This window comes from Dromaius novaehollandiae, chromosome Z (assembly GCF_036370855.1).
Source record: "Dromaius novaehollandiae isolate bDroNov1 chromosome Z, bDroNov1.hap1, whole genome shotgun sequence".
NCBI classification, from domain to species: Eukaryota; Metazoa; Chordata; class Aves; order Casuariiformes; family Dromaiidae; genus Dromaius; species Dromaius novaehollandiae.
The window spans coordinates 22,761,497-22,785,253 of NC_088132.1; the positions used below are offsets into that span (position 1 = coordinate 22,761,497).

The window sequence follows — 23,757 nt, forward strand, 5'->3', positions numbered from 1 at the left end:
GAGAGTATAAAGAACAATTTACGACATGCCGTAAGATAACTTCATATTCAATGCTGTTAAATAGGACTATAACTTAAATACACATTCTAGCTGCAGATAACACCACTTTCTTTCCTGGGGAGTTTTTCTATGTGCTTTTCTATTTAAAAAAAAAACAATCCAAGGAAAAAGAAAAACCCGAACACAAAAAAGCCAACAGAAGAACAGCACTAGTTAAACATATGGAAGAAAAATGCTCTAGAAAGACCTTAACATGTGCTAATATAAATACCTTTTAATAAGCTGCAAAAATAAAAAGAATCATATTGCTCAAAATTAGGAGGAGGTTGCTGTTCCTAAATAATATCTATCCCAGCTAACTTATTATTATTATAACTTATTATTACATTGTTATTAGTACTATTACATAGTTATATATACATAGTGGATATTTAAAGATATGCTGTTCTGTACAATTTTACAAGTGTTTATAAGAAAAACGGTAAACTCATAAGGGAAATGCATGCAAGTAAGGAATATACAATATGAGTTTCTCATGAAGTTACTTAGTTGTCCAGATTCTAATCATACTAGTGCTCCTTCATGTCCTTTAATAATGTAAGGAACCTTTCCATTTCTACAGGTTTTGCAAACAAGAGCACTTATTATTTTGGAAATGTGATTTTTTCAGTCTTTGATTAAGTAAGCTATGACTTCAAGCTACAGTACAGAACCATTTTAGTAACTTAGATTACTGTATATACATTGTCCAAATTGTCTATATATGCTCATAATTTAAAACACCAAAGAAAAAGCTTCTGCTGATATATAAAAGTATCCAGTTCTGAATCTGTAAAACGCTTTTTCAAATATTAATCATTATTTTAATTTAAATATATTCAAAATACCAAAATGAACCTATGATTAATGGTTTATATGTCTCACTTTTTGGAATTACCAAAAAATATCCAGAATTTATATGCAGTTTGAGCTTTCATCATATGTACATTAGAAAGAACACATAAATATAACTGCAGCAATGATGCCTCCATAGACTGTAACAGAGCATATTGGTCCACACTTTGGGTTAAACCTAGTTCCTCTAAGCCTGTTGTTGCTGCTTAAAATAATGAAGCAGGAAGGGGGCAATCTCATATGACAACAACCAAGCATTACACAGTTGTAAACTCTTTCAAAGTAAACCCTATTTCTTAACTGATTACATCACTGCTGCATCAGTTGCTTTGTGGAAAAAAAAAAACTCTAAGCACCTCATGGCATCACAAACTAAAGAAAATACATGTTATCATCTGGAACCTTTTTCCTGGGAGGGCTGTTCTTCATAATAGAGCTGGCAGAAATGAGTCTCATGCAGGTATTGAGCTTATTCACCGGAGAGATAACAAGTTCCTAGTATTGTAATATTCAGCTGGGCCAGATCTGACAAAGAAATTTAGCCTCTTTGCACTGTAATGACAAATGAAGTATATAAACTTACACGATGATATAATGGGTAATTTGCTTTGCTTATGAAAGATCACTGTCTGAAGGCTTTGTTTTTCCCTTTATAATCGTAAGACATATGTATGTAGTCAAAAGTAGGAATTCAGGTACAAGGGAACAACCCTGGTATAGTTACAATTGTCTACTTAAGACTGTAAGATGAAAAGAAACGAGGAAGAAAAAGTAAATGGATTACTTCTTCGGTAATGAGCAAAACCACAGCAATTCACAGCTGAATATAGATGTTTGTCACTTTCAGATGTGCATATTAAGCCAGTTTCTAAGACAGGACTCACAAGACTAAAACTTGGAGGTTGATTACCTTAGCAGGCAAATATAAATTATTTCTGAACTATTTCCCGTCAGTGTATTTTACCCAGGGCCACATACATTTCTTCTTGCTCTTACTCATTCCATTTGTAAAATAACATTTACTTTTGGACAATTCAAGGAAAGTCTGCTGTTTGTGTGTGTTTGGATTATCTCACATTGGAACAGTCTTAGCTGGGGTTTGCAGTGTTTCATGTATTAACCCATATAAACAGTTAAACACAGTTTGAAAACACTGTTTTAGCAGAGAATTCTTTTTCGAGTCCTAAATTTTCTAGTTAGTCAATAGTACTGCATAGCTGTAACATTATTTTGTACTTTCGCTATGTTTTTATCCTGATATGTCACAGTATTTTGCAGAAAGTATTATTTATACAATATTATAATTAGCATATAGTCACTAAAGAGATTTATACAAGCAAGTTTTAAAGCTCAGGGGCTTTGTGCCAGCATCTGCCTACTAGATTTTGCTTTCTGAAAAGAGATACATGAACTCAAGAAATACGTGCATCTGGAGCATATCTGCACATTTCACAGCCAAGTAGCACTGAAATGCTCATATATGTAGGCTGTCTCTTAGCCATGAAATATCCAAAACAATTGGGGAAGAGGTGAACAATGTTAGCAAAGATTTAGCAAAAAAAGGATAATGAACAGCTACTTGTCTGGAAAGAGCAAAGAGAAATATATGGAGCAAAGAGAACGCAAACTTTTAAGGTCATGACCAAAACACCACCCATGGTAAATTGCAGAGAACTCTATTTATTTACTTCGGAAAGATGAAAGGCTGAATCGCTTTTGAGCCAGCAACAGAAACCTTGGGAAGGGTGATATCTTATCTCATTCCTCACTCATCTGATGCCAGAAATATTTTACAAGGTCATTCCCCCCAGGTTTTTCTTGTAGGAAAGATACAAAACCTGAAAGAGGCCTCTGGGAAGACTGCAGTCTTTTGTGTTCATATGAAAACACCATTAGCTGAGAAAACAAAAGGGATGGGCAACATTCATCTATTTAACTGTTTACCAGTGGAGCCCTGAAGAGAATTACTTCTGTTCTCTAAGATTCTCCAGCAGGATCAAATCCACTTCTACATACAATGCAGCCTCTGTATGCAGCCTATTCCCCTCACATCTGACCTCCTGCCCTTTTCACTGTAAAGCATCACAGTAAATGAGAGAGAAACTGTGAAAGGACAGAAAAAAAAACCCCAAACCCACACCCTGCATACACACCCATCTGATGTATTTACTTTGGTGCTGGAACAAAAGACCAAACTCCACTATTTTTCACTGACTATTTTCAGTGACTGATTATTTTTGCTCTTGAACAAAGGATCTCAGGTATGCATTTCCAGGATTAAAATGGCAACAGCTGACTTGGCTTCTAAGTCATTCCACCAGAGGTAGACTTTTATACTTTTTTATAGAAGCCTGAACTGTCTGGATGAAGCCACTCTATCTGCTGCCCCGTACCTCCAACAGTACTTGCCTGCTTCCACAGACCTGCTAAGAGTATGCAACTAAACACTTCTGAAAGGTGTTTTCTGAAGGACTCTTCAAGCTGACTGAGCCTGTGAAAGGAATGCTTCTGCCCTCGCTGATGCCTTTCTTTTGCTAGTAAAAGCATTTGTGCAGCCTCAGGAGGACTGACCAAACTAAACTTGCTCTTTTTTTTTTTTTTTTTATTGTTAGATGCCTGGCTTTATTCGCTGCACAAGGACATAAACCAGCATAAAGCAGGTAATAAGAAAACTAGGAACTGAGGATTGGGATGTGATGGGGGCCCCCTCTTAAACTGAGTTACAGTGCTTGTGGAATCACAACCTGAGTTAATGGGTCTCAGATTGCTTTAATACACATCTCTGCAACCATTTTAAACATAGTCTTCATTAGTATGTAGATGAAAATCCCAGAATGAGAACTGCTTAATAGGAAGCTTTGCCCTCATATGTAATATTGCAGAGTAGAAAGGTTGAGGCCACATGACTGTCACTGAGATTAGATCGGTGGGGGATGTAACAAGGAAGAATCAACAAGAGGAGGGGTAGAATCAGAGGACAGAAAATCAGTGGGAAGGCTGCAGTCAAGTAGTAAAGACTTGTGGTTCACTCTCAGAGAGAAAAAAGCCCAGTCCCAGTGAGGAGTAACTGATGCAGTGCAGCTCCCAGAAGCTTTGGTTCACACTACAACACCTCACAACAGCTCTAGCCCCCAGCCACTTCCATGTTCCCACGCTTCCATTCTGCACTTCCCTAGTGTAAGAGCTGCTGCTCCTTTAATTCTTAAATGAAAACAGCAATACAGTTTGTTTACTTGGCCCTATTTCCTTTCCTTTTTTTCAGTTTTCTAGGAGTGTACCTATTTCCAATATTATCTGTGAGACTTAACAAAGAACTTGCTATTAATATTTACAAAGCTTTCCACATCAACCTTTTATCTTTTTGTTAAGGATAGATAAAATATTAAATGAATTTTGCTTTGGGTTATGCACTTCCAATCAGTCCTCACTAGACCGATAAAAGGCTAGTTGAGTCGGTTCTATTTAAAAAAAAACAGAGACAAATGTCAAGATTACTCATAGATGTTGAAGCCAAAAGAAATTATTAGCTCATATAACCTTCTTTAGACTACAGGAGTAAACAACCCCTTTCCAGAGAAGCAGCCAGAAATGAAGTATTTATCATATTTCAGTGGGTTCTACTGGTTATTATTTTACAGTAAGGAACTATGCCTTACTTCTCAGTTGAATTTGTATGGTATTATATTTTAGACATCATTTCTTGTTACATTTCTCTAAATTAAAAAGCCCTATTTACTCTTTGTGAATGTGCCTATTCATTCCAATCAAGTCACCTTCTGGTCTTTTGATAAACTGAGCAAGTTATTGCAGTCTCTTCGTACCACATCTTCTCCAGGTACTTTCAATACATTTACCTGAAAACATACAGTCTCTAAACCAAATTATAGATCTATTTTTTCTAACACTGCCTTTTCAGTATAAAATACCAATAGTTACCTTGGCAAAACAGTATTGTCCAAGGATTGATAACCATTTCTGCCAGAGACTACCAGCATCTCCTGTTTATTATGAATCACAAGGACATCTCCTTACTTGGACCATTATTTTATGCATCTGTTACATACATTATATAATATGATCACAAGTGTAAGAGAAACGAAATCAAGTTCACAGTCTTATAGTTTTAATTGTGTTTGCATTACAAAAGTCCAAATGGAATGAATACAGTTATCCTTGATGACTATTCTGACAAAAGAGTGACAATTTAAGGTTATTAGAACTTCAGTGTTTATGCTACTGAATCAGGTCCAAGAAAACTGGTTTCTTGAATGCCATTACATTTGTCAAAATAAGGATATATTACTAAACATGGTCAATAACACATAGTATCTAGAGATCATAAGGCAGGTTAGATGGAGGTAAGCAGCACAGCAAGTCAGCATAAACTGACTCAAACTCTAAAAAAAATTCAGGCGTTAATCTGATTTATTAATTAATCTGAGCAATTAATTATCAATTATCAATCTGAGCAATTAATTATCAATTAATCGGAGAAATCTTACATCACAGAAATCGTAAATCAGAGTGTACTTAGAAAAGCACCGTCCTTTTTGTGTTTCACTAGCTCAGGCTAAACAGTTCACCTCTGCACACAGTATATGGAACATTCGGTTCAGAGAGAAGTGATAGTTGTGTAACAGTTAATCCAGGAACATGCTAAAAAAACAAAGCAAAAGCTAACAGTGAAGATAGCACAATGGAGACTCCTAGCAGAGACAGATGCTGAAAGAATCTTGTGCTTTTCTAAAATCCTGTTTTCAAAACTGCAAGGTACTATGCTCAATCCTTTTTAGTTGAAACAATAACCTCTCTTTTTCAACTACTGAGGATTCATGTAAGAAACAATGCTTATGGGAATCATAAGCATTTTAAAAGCTAAGAACTATAATCTTCTAAGCTGGAGACAGAAAAACTGTGATCTAGAGCTTTTAAAGGGAAAGGGAACATAATGTGTCCAGAAAAATGGAGAGAGAAAGCCTTAGGGAGATAAGCATCTTAAAAAAGCCTTTCCCTTTTCACAAAGAAGATCAAGATAACTTGATTTTTTAAATCAATAGTTTCAAAATATGCATGAGTTTGGGCCAGCATGTTAAGAGTATAAGAAGACTGTATAAAAAAAGGGACCCTTCTGCTCCTTTGCTGTTATTTATAAAGACCTTTCCAGCAAGAAGAGCCTGTTTAACTAGGGTTTTGATCTTACAATATAGTGACACTTGGAGGAAACTTAGATGACTGGATTGAAATTCTGACACTTTCAGACAAAATGTTCATTTTCAGATAGAGGATTTTGCTGGTACAGAGCTGTCAATCACAGTAACATTTTTAATTGGAGTGAAGCAGACATACACATTTTAAGCTGAAGCTATGTATGTTCATCTTTTCTCTGTATGCCACTGATTAAATGATTAAAGCCAGAATGAACATGCAATTCTTCAGTTTCCACCCTCTGTCATACAACCTGAGTGGGATGCTGCAAAATCATGAGCAGTTGTACAATACGATGAAAAACTTGGATGTAGCACTTTCTGTCTTAGACAGCTATTCACAGGTAAACAATGATCAGGAACTTCCATATGCTATAGTGACAGCATTGCTTCAAGCACTTTTTGAACAGACCCGGATCAGCAGAACTGCTTGGGACTGTAGGCAACCACACCTTCATTTACTTTCCTTATCCACCTTTTGGACAAAACCACTATTACATGTGCCAGTTCTAAATGCCAGGTGAGATCAAATGGCCTCTGGCATCACATCCACAATTCATAGGACTGTGGCGACAATTACAAGATTAGGAAACGAAGTCTTCCAGGGAGGCCTAAGAAGAAGAAATTGTCAAGTGCTCAGTCAGGATTCTGTTAAAGATAAGGTATTTTTATTCCCAAGGGACTCAAAGCAAGTTTATCATAAACTCTGTCTGCATGCATCTTCACCTGTGCATGTCAGAAATAGTCAGAATAAATGTATCATTTGCTCCAATGAGGCTAAAATACAGGGGCTTCCATTGACAACAAATGAATGTCATGACAATTCACGAAAATTGTCTGAACCTATATCGAACAGAGGTTTTTGTGCTATCCCGAATGAAGTGAAACTGAATGATTTGCTGTAATGTCAGATTCTTACATTATAGGCTCTCAGCATAAGTCAGCAGCTGTCTGGCACGTGCCTGCAACTGCAGTACTATTTTTTAAACAAAAATATCAGTGATGTTTAGATTAGCTGCTCTTCTTAAAGCCTAAAGAGTAAGGGCAGGATGGATCAAGATACTTAGGATATTTCAGAAAAATGACTCTTAGCTACAAGGAGCATTGTGTACCTCTCTGGGTCAGAGAAGTCCAAAAAGACACAAATCAGCTCCCTTTCTCTTGGCCTAACTTTGTCCCTTGGGTAAGGTGAACTTACAGGAGATGGCCTGAGCAATATACGGGCTTACTGATACCAAAAGGACGGTCATCTCATTTTTCCTTTCTACAGCTGTCTACCTTTACCTAGTGCCAGTTCTGGTGTTCAGTTTTTTCATGTTTTTTATGAGTATATTCAACTCACAAATACTGAAGAAAACCAACCCATTAAAACAATGTTGAGTTTCTGATGGGTTGGTGAATTGGTTTAATGGAAGGTCTGGTGGTTGTCAGAGCTGCTGTGAAGGGATGAAAATGTGTGGCCAGAAGAGAAGAGGGAGCCTTTCCTTGCTGAGAGCTCACTCTCATAATTCTACATGAAGTCTCCAACACTGATGTACTCATGAAAGGTGAATAGATCTTTACAGGAGACTTGACAGTGTGAACTGTGTACTTCAATCAAAGCCCACTATTCTCTGTTTTCAGACATATGAAGTATGAAATTACTCCTTGCTTACTACACTGGTTGAAGAAAATCTCTTGAAGACTGTATGGATGAACAAGACTTATAGTATCACAGCCAAATCTTTCAGTAGGACTTCAATAAATTGTGCAGTAAATCTGGCACTGACATGTTGCAAAGTAATAGTAACAAAACAAGGCTTAGCCCTTAACTGAAAAGACTTAAGAGCTTTAAAGTAAAATGAAATGAATATTTTTGACCTCTAATACTTCTCTCCTTTTGAAATATTTGAAATACAGTTGAAATATTTGAAATGTAAGTGCTGAAACTTGTTAAAATTACAGAAATGCATTAACTGCACCATATTTTTTCAGCATATAATTACAGTATTCTCCTGCAATGTTCAGGCAACACTGCACATGTGAACAGAATTTTACTGTCTGATGGCAAATATCAGCATGGATAACAGCATGACGCCTTAGTGTCTTAATGGCTGAGTGCAAAGTTTGCTTGATGATGTTGTTGTACAAATACTCTTAGACTTGTAAAGCTGCAAAAGCCTACCCTGCAGGGTGTCATAAATGTGAAATCAAGAGAGCTTACTGAAACATTCATTGCTTTGCAGCTCGAATAATGATTTATCCTTCTGCAGGTTGGATGAGCACGTTAAACTTTAAAAACAGCCGTTGTTAGTATGGTGCATGTTAGCTTAGATACAGTAGCTCATGCAGTTTCTGAATAGGGATGTTCTGGAATAGAAAGTGGGGCCCTTTCAAGTATTAACTCTCCTGTATGACACAGCCCTGTGACCTGCTGCACGAGGCAGGACAATCGTGATTGATCCCATGAGGAAGGCTCCAAGGCAGCGAGCTGCAGTGCAGAAAGGCCTGTGCTTGAAAATCGTTTGAGCGCAGCACATCAGTGGGCACCTACCCGCTCCTGCGGACAGTGCTGCCCCATCTTCTATCTGCAACAGTTCTCTGGGGAGTCGAGTGCGTCGATCAAATAATCACTCTGCCAAGAGAGAGCACCCCGCCGTCAGCAGGAGGGACCGCGCAGTGCCGCCGTGCAGGGTGCCGGGCGCAGAGGGGAGATCCCTCACGGCAGGCCCCGGCCCACTGAGGGGCACCCCAGGGTATGAAACTCCCTCCCACCCCCGGGGCCCAGGCATGTCCCTGCTGACGCGTTCACACCGCGCAGCTTCCTGCTTTCCACAAAACGGGCTCGGCACCAGCCGGACACTGAGAACCACCCGCAAAGCGAGCAGCCTTCTCTCGGCAGATGCCCCAAACGGCTCACTGCGCTCCCCGTCGTTCATTTTCCGGCACAGACCGACCACCCGCAGCCCCCCCAGAAGCCCTGCCCGGGTAAAAGGGCCGCCCCACACACCGGACCGGCGCCCAACGACCGCCGTGCGGGGGGAAGCCCCGGGCAGCCCCCCGCCCCGACGCACCCGCTGACGCCGCGGGCCGGGCACGCGCGGGCGAGCGCCTTCCAACGGCCAACGGCCGCCGCCGCCCTCTGTGACGCGCCGACGGCTCCCCGCAGCCGTTGCGCTCGGGCTCCCCCTGCCCGCAGCGCGGCGCTCCCTGCCCCGGCCGCCGCCGCCTCCTTTCGGGGCGGGCCCTGGAGCCGCCTGTAAGCGTTTGCGGGGGAGAAAGTAACATGGTGGCTGCTTCCTCCTGAAACAGGAGCGGCGGCGGGTCCGGCTGCTCCTGAGGCGGTTCAGGCGCGGGGAGAAGCTGCCAGGCGGGAGCGCCGCGACCGTTGGGGCGGGCCGGGGGCGCCCGGCGCTGGCTGTCGGCCGGCTCCGCGGTCGGAGAGCCGGCGGCGGCGGCAGGTGAGCGGCCACGGGAGGGAGGGAGGGAGGGGGCCTGACAGGCGGGGAGCCGAGCCGGACCTGGCGCCGCGTCCCTCTTCCACCGCCCCCTGCCCGGGGCGCGGCAGGAAGCTGGCACTGCAGCGGGGAGGACGGGGCACGACTGCCTTCGCGTCCTTTCCCTCCCCCTTCCACCTCCGCAGGAAATTTTCCTCTCCGCCGGAGAGGGAAGGACGTGCGGGGTGTTCCCCTGGGGCCGAGTTAGTCTCCGGGAAGGGCTCGTATTTCCCCTCCTTCCTTCCCTTCCCCAGCAGAGCTGCCTCGCTGCTGTCCTCGCTGGGACTAGCCACTGCGCCACACTGCGCAGGGTGGGGAGGGCGGAGGTGTTTTCTGTTCTTGTTTAATATTATTATTATTTCTGAATTCCGCGCTCCCATTCGTCGCAGCTGTTCCCAATGGGTGTGTTTTGCTTTCTCTGTGCCTTCCGGTGTCCGGCGGGCGCCGTGTGCTGGCTGCTGCCCGGCGGGTGGGGGTTAGCTGTGGAGGAAGGGCGGCTGAGGCAGCCGGAGGCAGGTGGCAGGCGCTGCAGGTGAGTCGCTGGGCAGCTCCCGCATTTATTTCTCCATTTTTCCCCCTTTTCGTGGGCCAGCTCCGCCCCAGCTTGCTACGTCAGTGGATTTAACCTTTGCTTGAAACGAGGCAATGAGAGCCCTTCAGCAGTGCTCAGGCAGCAATGAGAGCCCCAGGCACTTAGCGTGCTCTTTCTATAAAGTACCCATTGCTGCTGTGGTGAAATGCTAGCGTGCATTGCCTGAGCTGTCAGGGTTCACTCCTATGTTGAAATGTAGGTCGTGAACAACAATGTCATGGTCGTTAGAAGGATGCTTGAATAGCTGTTCTTCCTCCCCGCCTTGTCGCCCCCCCCCCCATAAAGGCACCATTACTAGTAGTCATGCTATGTTTTGGAAGCTGATAATGTCAGTGAGACCTTTTATAACCTCCAAATTAGTTCAGCAGATTAAAAAAAATCGCTAGAGCCATGGCTTCCAATCAACCTGTACCATCATCTGGGCATATCTGATAGTGATTAGATAATCTGGGGACTACTGTGTAGCAGCAGGGTCTGGTGATATATTAATGCCTTCCTGTCAGGAGTTTTAAATATGATACAAACTGATTAGCTGTGCTGTTAATACCAAACATCATTGTCTTCTTGAATGTCCAGTACATTACTGATGCTAAAATTTTGGAAAGCATCGAAAAGCTGAACAAAATTATATTAAATCTAGATGAAATACCTGTTCTACAAAGATTTTTTGGTATAATTGTCTCTTCTTTTGCTGCTAGGAATGATTAATCAAGCGTATTCTGAACATGGACAGTCTTAACTGAAATGCTGGTAGTGGATTGATTTCACATTTAATGCCCATGGCTAAACTTTCAGATCTCTTGCATGAGGGCTTGGTTTGTAAACAAATGGGATGCTTGATCTTCTGACTTTCTTTTTTTTCCCTCTGAGCTGTGGTTGGTGTGGCTTCTAGGGGAATTCTTTTTCCCTGTATTTGTTGTATTTTCTTGGCTTACTGTGACGTGTTTGACCTAACTAAATTTGAGCCTTCACTTGTGCGTGTTAATAAAAAGACAATGATTTGCTTTTAATGACTTTTGTTGGATATTTTCTTGTGTCTACTAAACACAAGATTAGTAAAAGTTTTTGCATCGCTTTTATAAGGTAGCATGTTAAAAGTTGAGGGAGTAAATTCTCTGTTTTCTCAAGGGGGAAAAAAATGATGGAATGCAAATTACTTCATACCTATCTGGAAAATGCTCTTGAAACTTTTTTGTTTGTTTGTTGGTTTTGTTGTGAAGAGCAGTGATGAGCAATCTTAAGTAATTAACCAGATTAGCATATATGTTTCAAATATGTGGTACAAATATGTGGTAAAAATACGTCTCACAAAAAAGAAATGTGACTGTGAGTCTTAGTGGGTTGTTTTTTTTTTTGTTTTTTTTTTTTTTTGGATTTGCTGGCTGTTCCTTACTGTTCCCATGAGTATGAAATGTTAATAATGCATTTACCTTGAGCAGTGCAATAAAAGAGTATGGTGGAAACCAGAATGTAAATATTGGGTAGTCTACGTGACTTCAGATTTTTGTGTTAAAAAAGATTACTAGCGCACATACGCACTTATTACTGTTTAAAATCTCAAAAATTAGATTTGTTGGGAAAGTAAGATAGAAATTTCTTAAATATCTATGGAGAAGTATAACATGAAATTTGGCAGTTCTTTAAGTTAAGGTTGGGCTCTCAATAACAAAATAAATAGAATGGGATCTCTGGCTATATTTATTCTTGGACCATATCTTGCATGGTGTTTTTGTTTGAGTGTTTGAATCATTAAAGATTGTGTGTAGGATTGCTTTTGTAGGCAATTTTTTGATAATGTCTTATGAATTAAAATGTTTCCTTCTCTGCTGTTTAAATCAAGCAAAACTGGGGTATCCAAATAGTGATATGGATCATCATTCTTACTCAAATTGTATGAATTCCCATTTGGAGTAGCAGTGCTATGTATTCTTAAAATACAGTGCTCAAAATGGTATCTTTTTAAATTTCGTTCTTTCTAAGGTCTGGTTTTGAAACTTATCTAGTGGAGACACTAGATTTAGAATACAACCCTGACATGCCTTTTTTTTCTTTTCTTTTCTGGACAACTAAGATCTAGACTTAACCTTGACACACATCTGTATTTGCTTAAAAATAATAAATGAATAAAGTGTCAGTAGAATGAAGTGTAAAAGTATTATTGACAAAGTCATAACAGGAAGGTAACATAGTCTTTTGGACTTTTATGTAAGATCAGGTCTCTTATTAAGCTTTTGGATAGATTTCAATGACAACTATAGGCAGAGAGCAATCCTTTTTTTCCTTGTGTAAAAACTGCTTAGCATGCTTGAAGGTCTTTATATTGGTCTCATGTAGTAGTATGTCCTTTTTTTTTGACTGACTTAGTCTTCTGAGTGAACACCCTCCAGCCCCCTGAAAAAAAGGTTTGTGACCCCCTAAATCTAGCATCTTTATCATCTCTTTGTTTAGAGGTAGCTTTCACTGTAGAAATCTGTTGGGATTCTTTTGTTTATTTAACTCCCTCTGCCTCTTGTCATCCTGAAGAATGGGTTATCTACCTTCAGAAAACCATTTTCTGGAATACGATTCAGTATACTTGAATAGTATTTAAAATGCTGAAGATCTTGGGGTGGAGGAACTCTAAAATATTTTGTGGGGATCATAATCATGTTATTAAATTGCTTCCCACATGACTGGCCAGATGGTTTTTCATTAGTGTTTGTTCAAAGTTGTAAAATGAGAGTCAGTTTGCATTCTGAGCTGTACTGTGCAGCATGAGACCTGATTTCCTCCCATAGTGCTTCTTTGAAGCTGCAAACTGAAGTCTTTGGTCTTTGATCTACCTTGCAGCTTCTGACTTGCTGCAAAAATCATCACTCTCTCCAAGTCTAATAATGAACATAGTGTGTTGCATTCAGTTACACAGAAATGTGATGCTGTTTCTTTCTTGTTAGATGAAAAATAAGTGTTGTTGACAGTACTCCAGTGAGGAAAAGGCCAGTGATTTGTTTCTGCAGGTTTGTGGAGATAAAGGTTCACAACTTAGACCTCTGTGCAAATAGTTTTTAGAAACTAAGTGAGTTAGTTCAAGATAGTTCAAGGTTCTGGTGGAGTGTGACTGTTTCCTATTCAGTTATCCTTGTGACTACATCTGTCACAAATTGTGTGCATACAGATTTGCTAATTCAGAAGTTTAAGAATACACTTACACTGGGTAGTGCATTCCAAATTGGAGTAGAGCAGAAGGATGTGTCTTAGCATCTCACTGTATTCTCTTTCTTGCTGTTTACAGTTTTTTCAAGAGTATAAATGTGGTCCTGATGTTTACTGTTTCTTTTGGCATCCAGTAGTGAAACTTGAAAGAGTTTTCAGTATAGCAAGGTTTATAATAATGTTCTGTGTTTATGCATGTGACTTCTTGTTTTCACTTTTTCTTTTCTTTTCTTTTTTTTTTTAACAGAGCAGCAAACTCAAGGCTATTAATACAGAGAAGAGTAAAAATGTACCTGTAATTTCCTTTCTAAAGTTTGTCAGCATATCATTAAAAAAATCCGTTTTAGCTAATTCAGCCAGCCGGTTTTGCCTTACTCTGCTTTCATCTTCACATTTTGTGAAACTCTGGTTTCTTTCCTTTACTCTCAAAAAACTCGCTAAAGAGACTTGATGCTTTTCATGCATCAACCAAAAGCCTGTCTTTTTTCTGTCTAAAAGATGTTAAAAATAGTGTAAATCAGGAATTGACTTGCAAATTAAGCTGTTCAGCTCTGGCTGCAAACGCTGAGTTTACAATTGCAAGCCTCCAAAATAGTAGAAGCTTTCTTCCACTTAAACTGAAAGTGTTTTGTGGCACTGAATAAATTGCAGTTCTGCTACAAAATTTAGCTATTTTTCATGAGATGCAAGTAAGCCTTATAATTTTGCCATCTCCCAGAACCTAAACGTTCCAGTGATAGCTTTTGCCTTTCTAATTCGTTACAACCTGTGATCAGTAATGCTTAAACTGAAGTCCGGCCACTAGTACGTTCTTCAGTGCTCCTCTTCCTCTTTCCAAGTATTTCATGATGAGGCATTGTGAAAGACTCGATTTTTTTTTTTTTTTCCCCCCCATGTTGAGCATCCCAGTACTGCTATTCCTGGTGTCACATAGTATGGCTGCAGCCTTTTGTTTGTTTGTTTGTTTGTTTTTTTCCTGTGGAGGAAGAAACTAGACTCTCCTCCAGATATGAAACCTAGCACAGGTAGAAGTTTTGTGAGTAAGATATCCTCCAACTTCCTCTGCATAATGTGTAAAGTATATATTTTTGTTTCCAGAATAGAGAATAATAATCAGTAAATCAACAGGTTGTATGCTTTTTGGGGAAATACTTTGTTTGCAGTGAGTAGCTGAGGACGCTAGTAGTTAGGGATAGAAAGGTGGCTGGAGTTGCAAGAACTACAGTAACTAGTGGGAGCTAACTAGGATGAACATATGAAGAATAGTTGTTCAAGCACTTAACATTTCAGGAAATCAAGAAATCAAGGCATGTGTAGCTATATGCATGTAGGTCCTGACACTTTTACGGGATAAAAGGCCGAATTTAAGAGAAAGTTATAGAAAGGAAAAATAAGGCAAACTGCTGAGTCATAGCAACAGGTTGTTCAGTCCGTTACTCTAATCATTGAATGGGACTATTGCAAAATCTAAAAGCAAGTGAGGCCGGTTTTCAACAGTTGATCAACCAGCTGTCATTGAATGTAACAGCAGCAGTTTGCCTAGATTAGGGAATAATTTGTTCCTACTTCTTCCTTGTTTTCTTACCACTTTGAGTCCTCCCATGTAGCATTTTAAGTACTGAGTGACCCTAATGAGAATATAAACTGTTGGATATATAGATGCAAGCTGCAGAAAATTGCTCTTTGAAGTTAATGTGAAATCAAATAAATAGAGTTTTGTGGGTTTTTTTCTTTTCTTTTCTTTTTTCTTTTTTAAAGGCATAGGCAGTATCTTTTGCAGGTTTCCTTCAAGTAAATCATAAAAGCTGCATGGTCACCAAAAAAAATCATTTCAAGGATATGGATGACCTGAGCAGAAGTTTAATGCTTGTAAAGCATGCACTTCTTGTACTTGCTGATAGCACTGAACGGGTGACTGAAGAGGATTCTTCACTGCAGTTAATTTAGGCTATGGAGGCCCATCTTTCTGGGCTCTCTTCTTTCCCTGCAATCCCCCCCACTTATTTTTTTTAGGGAATAATTCCTAGTGTAAGTTTAAATGTAGGTGCTCTGAGTTATCCTCTGAGACTCATCTTTCTACTTGCTGTGCAAGAAGCCTAGGAAAGCTAACCATGTAAGGTTAAATTTTTCTTTCTGAATCGATCCCACACAGGTCAACTAATAAAATTTGGTTAGAGTAGGAGGATGAATACAAATTTTTTTCTTGTGAGCTTTGTAAATCATGAAGGACTGTTGTGTGTAGATGTGTTTTTTTAATGAAATGGGGATCAAATTTTAGAAAAAATATCACTGGTGCAAATATTTGTCTTACAGGCCTCATCCAGATTTGCTTTAAGTTCTGGATATTAAAGTATAAGCAGAACATAACAGGGAGAACTTGACAAACTTTTTTTTTGGTATGCTTTTAATGAAACTGGAAAAAGCAAATCTACTCATCACCTGCATGAAGTTTACTTGACTCTTGAAGAGTTAGACTCCTCAGTGAAATATTTGAGAACATGCAGAAGTTTCTTCTGACTGTAAATTCTTGCATAATTTTTGGGATACACCTTTGCTTAGCTCTTCCTGTCCCCCCCCCCCCCCCCGGCCGCCTTAGGGTTTAAGGAGCAGTACTCTCTATGTAGGAGTGTAGGATATGTTTTTCTGTTCCCTGAATAAAACAGGAGGAGCATATCACTAGTGCTTTCTATGCCAGCAGGCTATATAGGCAGAGTTGTGGGGTCTTTATATCTCTACAACTTAGAACAGGCTCAGCAAAACCATGGCTTTGCTTGCAATCGTGTTGCACCTACGCTGGGGCTTTTGTCAGAATATATGTACCTCTCTGAAGAGTAGTTTTTTGTGCATTTGTAGCTGTGATGGTACACTTTTTTTCGGGATAAGCCAAATGTACAATATGCTTGATAAGTGAGAGATGGTATTGCTTGGGAATGGATGGACCAAATAGAAAGTTTATCTTTCAAAAAATGTACAGTACAACTCATGCATTCTTAAAAAGGCAGCGTCATTTCAGACTGATGTACACTTTGTTGCCATTCTGCTTCTAACATTTGTTGTGCACCATCTTCTTATAAGATAATTAGATGTGAAAGCTCTGAGTTCCTTTGGGCTATGATGAGTCACTCACTGCAAATGTAATGACTAGTAATGCAACAGTTCAATTCGATTTAAAGAAAACTGAACAAATCCTGTCACATAAAGCTGCTTTTCTTTTTTTTATAGCTTTCCTCCTTTCGTCAAAGAGATTTCAAATATATGGTGTATCTCAACCTTTGCTGCTTAGTCTTTCTGATCAAATTCTTTTAAAAATTAAAGAATCTTATTTGTAAATTACTCCTCTAATTTCCAGCTGTTTTCCTAGGTATGTTGATGAACAGATGATGCACAATCTGAGAAGGGAAACTGCTTTGAGCTAACTGTCTCTGTACCTTTTATTAAAAAAATCTTTTCCTTAACTGGCATGCTTGCTTGGTTTACAGAATTCTTTTATAGCATTGTGGTGTTTATAGCACCGGTAAAATACCACTCAGGGTTGAAGTGTGGCCTGCAATATCAATATTTAAGACCAACTTAATCAATGTACTCCTGGAGATCTGTTTGGATTTGCTTTTTTAAGTAAAGGCTCTGGTGTCGTTCAGCAAAATACTTTGTTAAGTGATAAATGTCTTTCTTGTTAGCAGAAAGTTTTTCCAAGATGCAGCAGAAAAGGTTGGTTTCAGGTTTTCCTGCTGGCTTTTAGGTATCCTATTGAGCTTTTTTTAATTCTTGAAAAATTGCCACAACTCTGTTATATTTGTCGACTTCCTGAGAGAGGGTGAGAGGAAAGTGGATTAGATTTCTGAGTTAAAACACTTTGCCCTTTTCAGCCTGGTCAACTCAAAAGCAAAGATATCTTATATCACTCTAGCTGTACTCCTGCTCTGTCTGTATTGAGCGTTGGTGCTGCCCTAGCCCTGCAAACATATGGCAGAAGAAGGAGGAGAAAAAATACGCTCAGATCAGTAGAAAGCATTACAACTCTGGGTTACAGAGGGCTCTGTGATGCTCCCTTGCAATAGGGACTAAAATGATGGTGGCCCACCTAACAGGTTAGTGGTGTGTCTACCTAGCTATTGTTACCTGCCTCCTCCCAGAGCCACTAATGTTAGGTAACTGTACAGTGGAACAGCATCAGTGTAAGAGAATGAGGATGTTCCCCTACAGTATACCGGATAGCAGGTAATGATGGCGCTTTTACTTTCTTGCAAAGTGGGAAATGTGAATTCCAGTCCACCCTAAGCAAAGAAATGGATGTAGGTGTCTCATATGTTGTATCATGCCCCAGCTACTGGGCATAGGGTAGAGTGCTGGGGCTGTGCTATTGTGTAATTTGCTTGGGAACAAACCTTGGAGAGGGAATCCTGGTTGAATTTCTAAACAGTTTGGAAGAAATGGAGACCAGTCCTCTAAGTAAATCAAATTCATCCATTTCTAGATGGTTAAACTAGAAATAGTAGCAGGAACAGTGAATTATGTCCACAATAGTCACGTAGTCTATTGTGAGAAAGAAAATAGATTTTTAAGGGGATGTATTTTCTTTCATTTCTAATGTGTGTTACTAAATCAATATTAACTGTATGAATATCAATCAATATTAATATCAATAATTAATGTAAATATTAACAACCATGAAGAATATTTTAAATGGAAAGACAAGTACATGAGTTAAATTATGACAAAAATGGATTTTGCAAATAATAAAGGTAATAATATTATTAAGGGCACAACAATTTTGAAAAGTAAATCCAGTTCACTTTTTGCATTGCTTTCTCTTTGTACAATAGAAAATTTGACTTAATACTCAGCTTTGCTTTTGGAGTTCTGCCATACGTAAGTTTTAGGTTCTCTGGAGGGTTGTTTCTCCACATTTTTAGACAAATGTGTTTGTCATTGCTAGTAGTATTGGTTGAAACTTTCAAAAAGATTAGCTTTTCTTCCTTGATCAATGTGTGTATTTAACTAAGCTGGTATGTTCTTAATAGTGATCTGACTTGCGTACTACTTTTACTGTTTCAAGTCTGTATATTTGATCCGAGAAGGTCAAGTTTCCTTTAAATATTTTGTCTGAGAACCACACCAAAAAATACAGCATGGATATTTTGAGTGTAGATGATACTATTATGAGAACAGTCAAAATATGTGCAATGTCAAACTTCATACTTACTTCCCATCTGGTGAATGATAAGACTAGCTGATACAGAAAATCTCAGGCTTGCTATGCTTTGTCAGCTTCTGGCTTTATTGCTTGAGGAAAACAGTTACCCATATATTTGGCTCTAGAAGTGTTATTATCTTTCTAATATAGTCTTTGTTTCATAATGTTTCGTTTTTCTTCAGAATTTCACACAGTACACTGTTATTTTGATGCTCTTAGGATCTCACATTTGACATAGATGTAGAGGACTGGAAGACAGCCTTTGATGGATTCAGATGCTTTGTTCATTGAGTGTGCATTCTGGAAGATAAGTGAGAGAAGTGAAGAAAACAAGAAGCAAGGATTGATTCCCCAGGAGTTTCAAGGGATGTAAGCATAAGTTTCTTTAAATATGTTGTGGAATTCTGAAAGGGAGAAGAGTTTTCTGGGGTTTGTAGTAAAATAGTAAATGTTCAGGTTGTCTTACAAGTGAATGAAACTTTTTTTAACAGAAAAACAAGATAAAACATAAATCAGATTTTCTGTAGAATGATGAGATTTTCTTATCTGTGGATAAAAATGACCTTTGTCAGTACGGACTTAAGCAATATTTTTATATTTTTTTGGAGCAAGACTTGTAGTCATAATGAAGTGTGTGAATCACACCATGTGTTATTTCTCACACACACATTCTACTTCATGACTTTTATTTGTGAAAGCTTTTCCCTTTCCCTACCTGATATTAATATATCCTTAATAGCAGTTAGCTGGCTTGATGGTCCGTTTTGTTTTAACGTATGGAATTTTGACTGCTCTGGAGTAGGTGCATGGCTTCTCTTGTCTCTGTTGTTAAAAATGTGGTTGATCCAGAAGAGAGTCATGCGAGGCAATCATTGACCCTTACTGCACTTTTTTAGACTACTGTAACACATTTCTTTATCCTTTATTTAGGAAAGGGAAGAATAGCTTAAATACCAAGCAAGGGGCTTGTTTTCAGGAATCTTTACGAAAACATTCAACTTTCAGAAGCCTTCTCTGTATTGTTAAAGGCAGAAGTTGTCAGGCACTATATCCCTGCCTAAACTTTTTACACTTGGTTTGTGTTTCTGTACTAACTTTGTAGTGAGGTGACCTGTGAAGAGACTGATGTGGGTGGATTGCTCTAAGGCCTCCCCTGTACTCTTACTGCATTCGCTGCAGATGTGCTAATGCAAACCCTCATTGCAAATATGCTGCATATCAAGATCTCTCTTTTCCTGGTGCTCCGTAAAAGACAGCTCTTCCTCTGAACTTCTTAGTGCTGCAGCATAAGATAAAAGATACAAAAGACATAAAGTATGAACATTCTAACCACTATCAAGTGTGTGGTTTGAGTGGACTTTTTTAAGGCATCTTGGCAAAGGAGAGTTTCTTAATGACAAACTGGCAGGAGGATTAAAAGACAGACTTCTGAAGTGTTAGTAATCTCCTTCCAAGTTTGAAAAGCAGAAGAGAAAGAATGAAAATGCTAGCATACATCCCAGTGACTTGAGGCTGGAGACATATGTCAGATAGAAACGGAAGTCATCCTCTTGGTAACCAGGGAAGGTGTTTGATAGTGTGGCGATAAGCTATGAAGCTCTGAAAGTGTAGATAAAGCAGCTTGCGTTTGAAGTGGTGAAGTTCTCAGTGGAGAGGTCCATAGAGAAGAATGATGATCTACACCTTCCCGCAGGTTTAGTCACAAAAAGGTATGAATGGGGAAAATAAAGCTTCCCTAAATGAGTGAAAGCATGCTCTGGAGTTGTGGAAGCCTGCTTAGCATGAGGCTTCAAGCAGCCTATGCTGATTGTATTGCAGACAGCTAATAAAAATGGAATTGAAGCATTGATTCTGTGATCTGGCAAATCTGTCATTACACTGGTGGTATAATTTTAATGCTATACTTAACCAGTTCGGTGCTTAGTAGAGAGGACAGCAAGAAAGCAAGCTCTTACCTCAAAGGTATGCAGTTTACTTTGAGTCACCTTTCAGGTGAATTTGTAGTAAAACATTTTTTTTTTCCTCCCCTCCACCCTCTCAAAATCAAAACAAAGTCCAGCCACTCCAACTCTAAAAACCACCACCAGAAAACATCAAAAAATAATTTCAGAGATTTGGGCTCTCAGAGGGTATTTAGCCACTGGACTGTTATCTCTTGACTTTTTCTTTATTGTTTTATTTTTGTTTCAGGCTACTATATTTGGCTTTGCTCCAATAGCTTCCAATTACAGAAAGTTCTCCAACAAAGAATGTTTCCAGGGCTGCAGATGTTTCACTGGTTACATAATAGTGAGCTTGACTAACATTTAAAGTTTGCAACTGAGGCAGTAAGTGCAGTCTATAAAATACTTCTCTTGCTCTGAGACTTTTTTTTTTTTTTTAAATAAAAAGCTTTTGGCCTATTTTCTTTCCAGTTCCTGAAAATAATTGTCATCTTTTGTCATGGGAAAGAACAGTTTGGGTACAACGCTAATTAAACAAGATGAAACTGGCTTACTGAATAAATATAGCTGAACTGCTTGGTGATTATCATTCTTCCTTTCTCACATCTTTCTATTGCTGTTTTCTGTCTTTGGCAATAGAATGTCATTTACTGGTACCAAACATTCCTTCATTGTTTCCAGTTGCTGCTTCTCTAGTCTCTGTAGGTCAGTTCTGAGTTTGTTCTTGGCCTTACATATCTGTAACCACTGCAACTTTTATACCAATGGACAATTTGAAATTACTGTACAGTATAAACACATGAGCTGTCTGGTAGAGATAGGAGAGGCTGGAATAAGTTTTATTTCCCTGCACTGCTTTCTCCTGGAATTTGAGGAACATTTTCACACTCTTGAGCATCCTGGCTCACAGTCTATTAATCTAGTGATATTTCCGAACAGCTGTAGTTCGTAAATAGCTGTTCAAACCGCTACTGCAAAGCTTTGCATTTGAAAGTTTTGTTGGGTTTGATACAAGCATTTATGCTATTGCATTATTGCCTCACCTTTTGCAGCTACAATAACTGGACTTTTCTACAATCTGAAAAAAATCTGACTAAAAGCACAGTTCTGTTTCCTAAGAGAGCATCTTGCATTCAATTAGTACATTACTTTTGTGTCTTCTATGAATAACTCTGACTTTTTAAATACTTTGGGACTGGTCCTCCCTTTCTTTGATAATTTTTGCTTAAGTAAACCAAGGAATTGCACATGGGGGGAGGGAGGGAAGCATACAAAATGCAGTTAAAACTCAGGGTAATGGAGAACATGATCATATTCTGTTAGAGGCAAAATTGTTTTAAACTAGTCTCCCATTTGCATTTCTAAAACAGTTCTGAAAAGTTGCAGCTTCTCAGAAACAAAATAGATGCTTTAATAATCTTTCTCACTTCCTTAATGGGCTATTCTAGCCTTTGGTCTTTGATTTTTAATTATATCTGCTAATTTGACAAGTTTCCCATGTGCTGTCAACTTTTTAGATACAGTTTAGTTTTTGACACTAGCTATAGGACTGCCTTTGACATTGCAGGAGCTTAAAGCAGAAGTGATTCACAAACATTAACATTCAGCACAAATGTGATGCTAACAGTGTTTTATGTACAAGTGGGGAAAAAAGACAGTTTTTTCATCTAATTGTTTCTGGGCTTGGTGTCTCTCTTTCTATAGGGATTTCTTACCTGAGGTGGTCTTTTTGATGCTGGTGATCTTTTGTGCTTTCTTCCTATGGTAGTGCCCTGGTCTCTTTGAAGAACTTTTGAAAACTTTCCAGCCAAATTGATTACATTCATTTTTTTGTCTAGTATGGATGCTATCAGAAAATGGTATGGTCCGCAAAACTAGTACAGAATCAAAAGTTTTTCTTTGAACATGGATTTTTATGTCTGATAGCTGGATTGTTGGAAACTTGCACAATTTACAGTACCAGGCCTTGATACAACTTGTTGTGTTCAATTAACTGATAAAAGCCATGGTATAAAAATACTGCATTAAATATAATTGACATGCCTCTTATCTTTCATCTTGTCCTTAAGTTTATTTTTTTCACAATATTGTAGACTTCTGTAAGATAATCATCCTGTAGCTTGTAACCTACTTGAACTACTCTACAATTACCTTCTCAAATGTTTCCTTGAAAACCATTACAAAGGAATAGTCCTGTATTTGCATATGTGCATGTTCAGACCCAGTCTTGGGTAACATGCAGCCATTCTTGTTTCACTGCTGGTTGTGTTAAGATTGGTAGAACTTAGGCATTGCATTTCTGTGGAGTTACTTTTGCAGCTTAGAGTTGTTTTCTTTTTTTAATGCTAATGTCATTTAGCAGGTGACTGCAACTGTTGTTTCCTTTCATAACTGAGGACAATATAACATTCCAGAAAATGCATGTTATATTGTCATCAAAGGCACATCTAGGAATTATTTTTCTTTCTTGCTGGTTATTGGTGGCTAATAATCTGTGGATTACTTTTTTTTTTCCTGTATTTTCTCTTTAAATCCTGTTCAGTGCTAACCATATGCTTTGGGTAACACTACCTTACCTTGTCCTTAATTGTTAATTGACATGATATATTCTTATACATAGTAAAATATGCTTTGTAGAACCTGTATATAGACGTGTCTATGTAATTTCCTTAGCATGTGTTGCTAATGACATCTTAAATGTTTGATAAACTCCTTGGTTCACCCAAACTCTTTTAACACATTCTTGAACATTTGAGGTTATCATGTTACATTCTGTAGTGGTTCTGTGCTGCGATATGCAAGGTTTGATTTCTGCTCTCCCACATGCTCCAAACTGAAACGTGTTACACCAGCTGGAGTTGCACACCTGTCTGAGTAGAAAGGGGCTTGCTTAAAAATGGCTACAATATGAACAAGCACACTGATGACAAACAACTGGAGTGCAAGCTATTTGGGAACGCTGTGTGTATGCTCTAGTACCTTCTGGTTATACTGTATTAGTGACTGTCTTTGCATATGCTACTTACATTTAAGCTTATGCGGGTATGTTTGTGTGCTAGGATCATATCTATATTTTGTGTTTAAAAATACTGCCTAAAACAAGTTTTGCTTGCCAAGTAGAGTTCATGATCATACTGCTCATTGCTTTTTAAAATGTCAAATACTAGATTCTGTATCTTGAAATTCGTTTAAGAAAGACACTATTTGCAGCAATTAGAATAAAAGCAATCATTCTGATTTCTTAAATATAGTTAATATTGAG

The 23,757-nt window shown here is 38.9% G+C and overlaps 2 protein-coding genes across 6 annotated transcripts in view; one reads left to right on the forward strand and one right to left on the reverse strand.

Annotated features, from left to right (window-relative positions):
• PLIN2 (perilipin 2) overlaps positions 1-9,258 on the reverse strand; it is a 45,353-nt gene extending 36,095 nt beyond the window's left edge. Inside the window, exons 1-2 of the mRNA XM_026097862.2 lie at positions 9,152-9,258; positions 8,632-8,712 (exon numbers count right to left, since the gene is read on the reverse strand). The gene's annotated coding sequence lies outside the window, so the exon portion shown is untranslated. The remainder of the gene's footprint in view (positions 1-8,631; positions 8,713-9,151) is intronic.
• A 52-nt stretch (positions 9,259-9,310) lies between these two features.
• Positions 9,311-23,757, forward strand: part of DENND4C (DENN domain containing 4C) — a 75,358-nt gene continuing 60,911 nt past the window's right edge. For 2 of the 5 annotated variants that reach the window (XM_064502342.1, XM_064502346.1), the window contains exon 1: positions 9,311-9,538. The gene's annotated coding sequence lies outside the window, so the exon portion shown is untranslated. Of the gene's footprint in view, positions 9,539-9,984; positions 10,107-18,771; positions 18,922-20,742; positions 20,880-23,757 lie in introns of those variants that run through there. The other 3 variants (XM_064502343.1, XM_064502345.1, XM_064502344.1) reach the window with 3 other exon arrangements.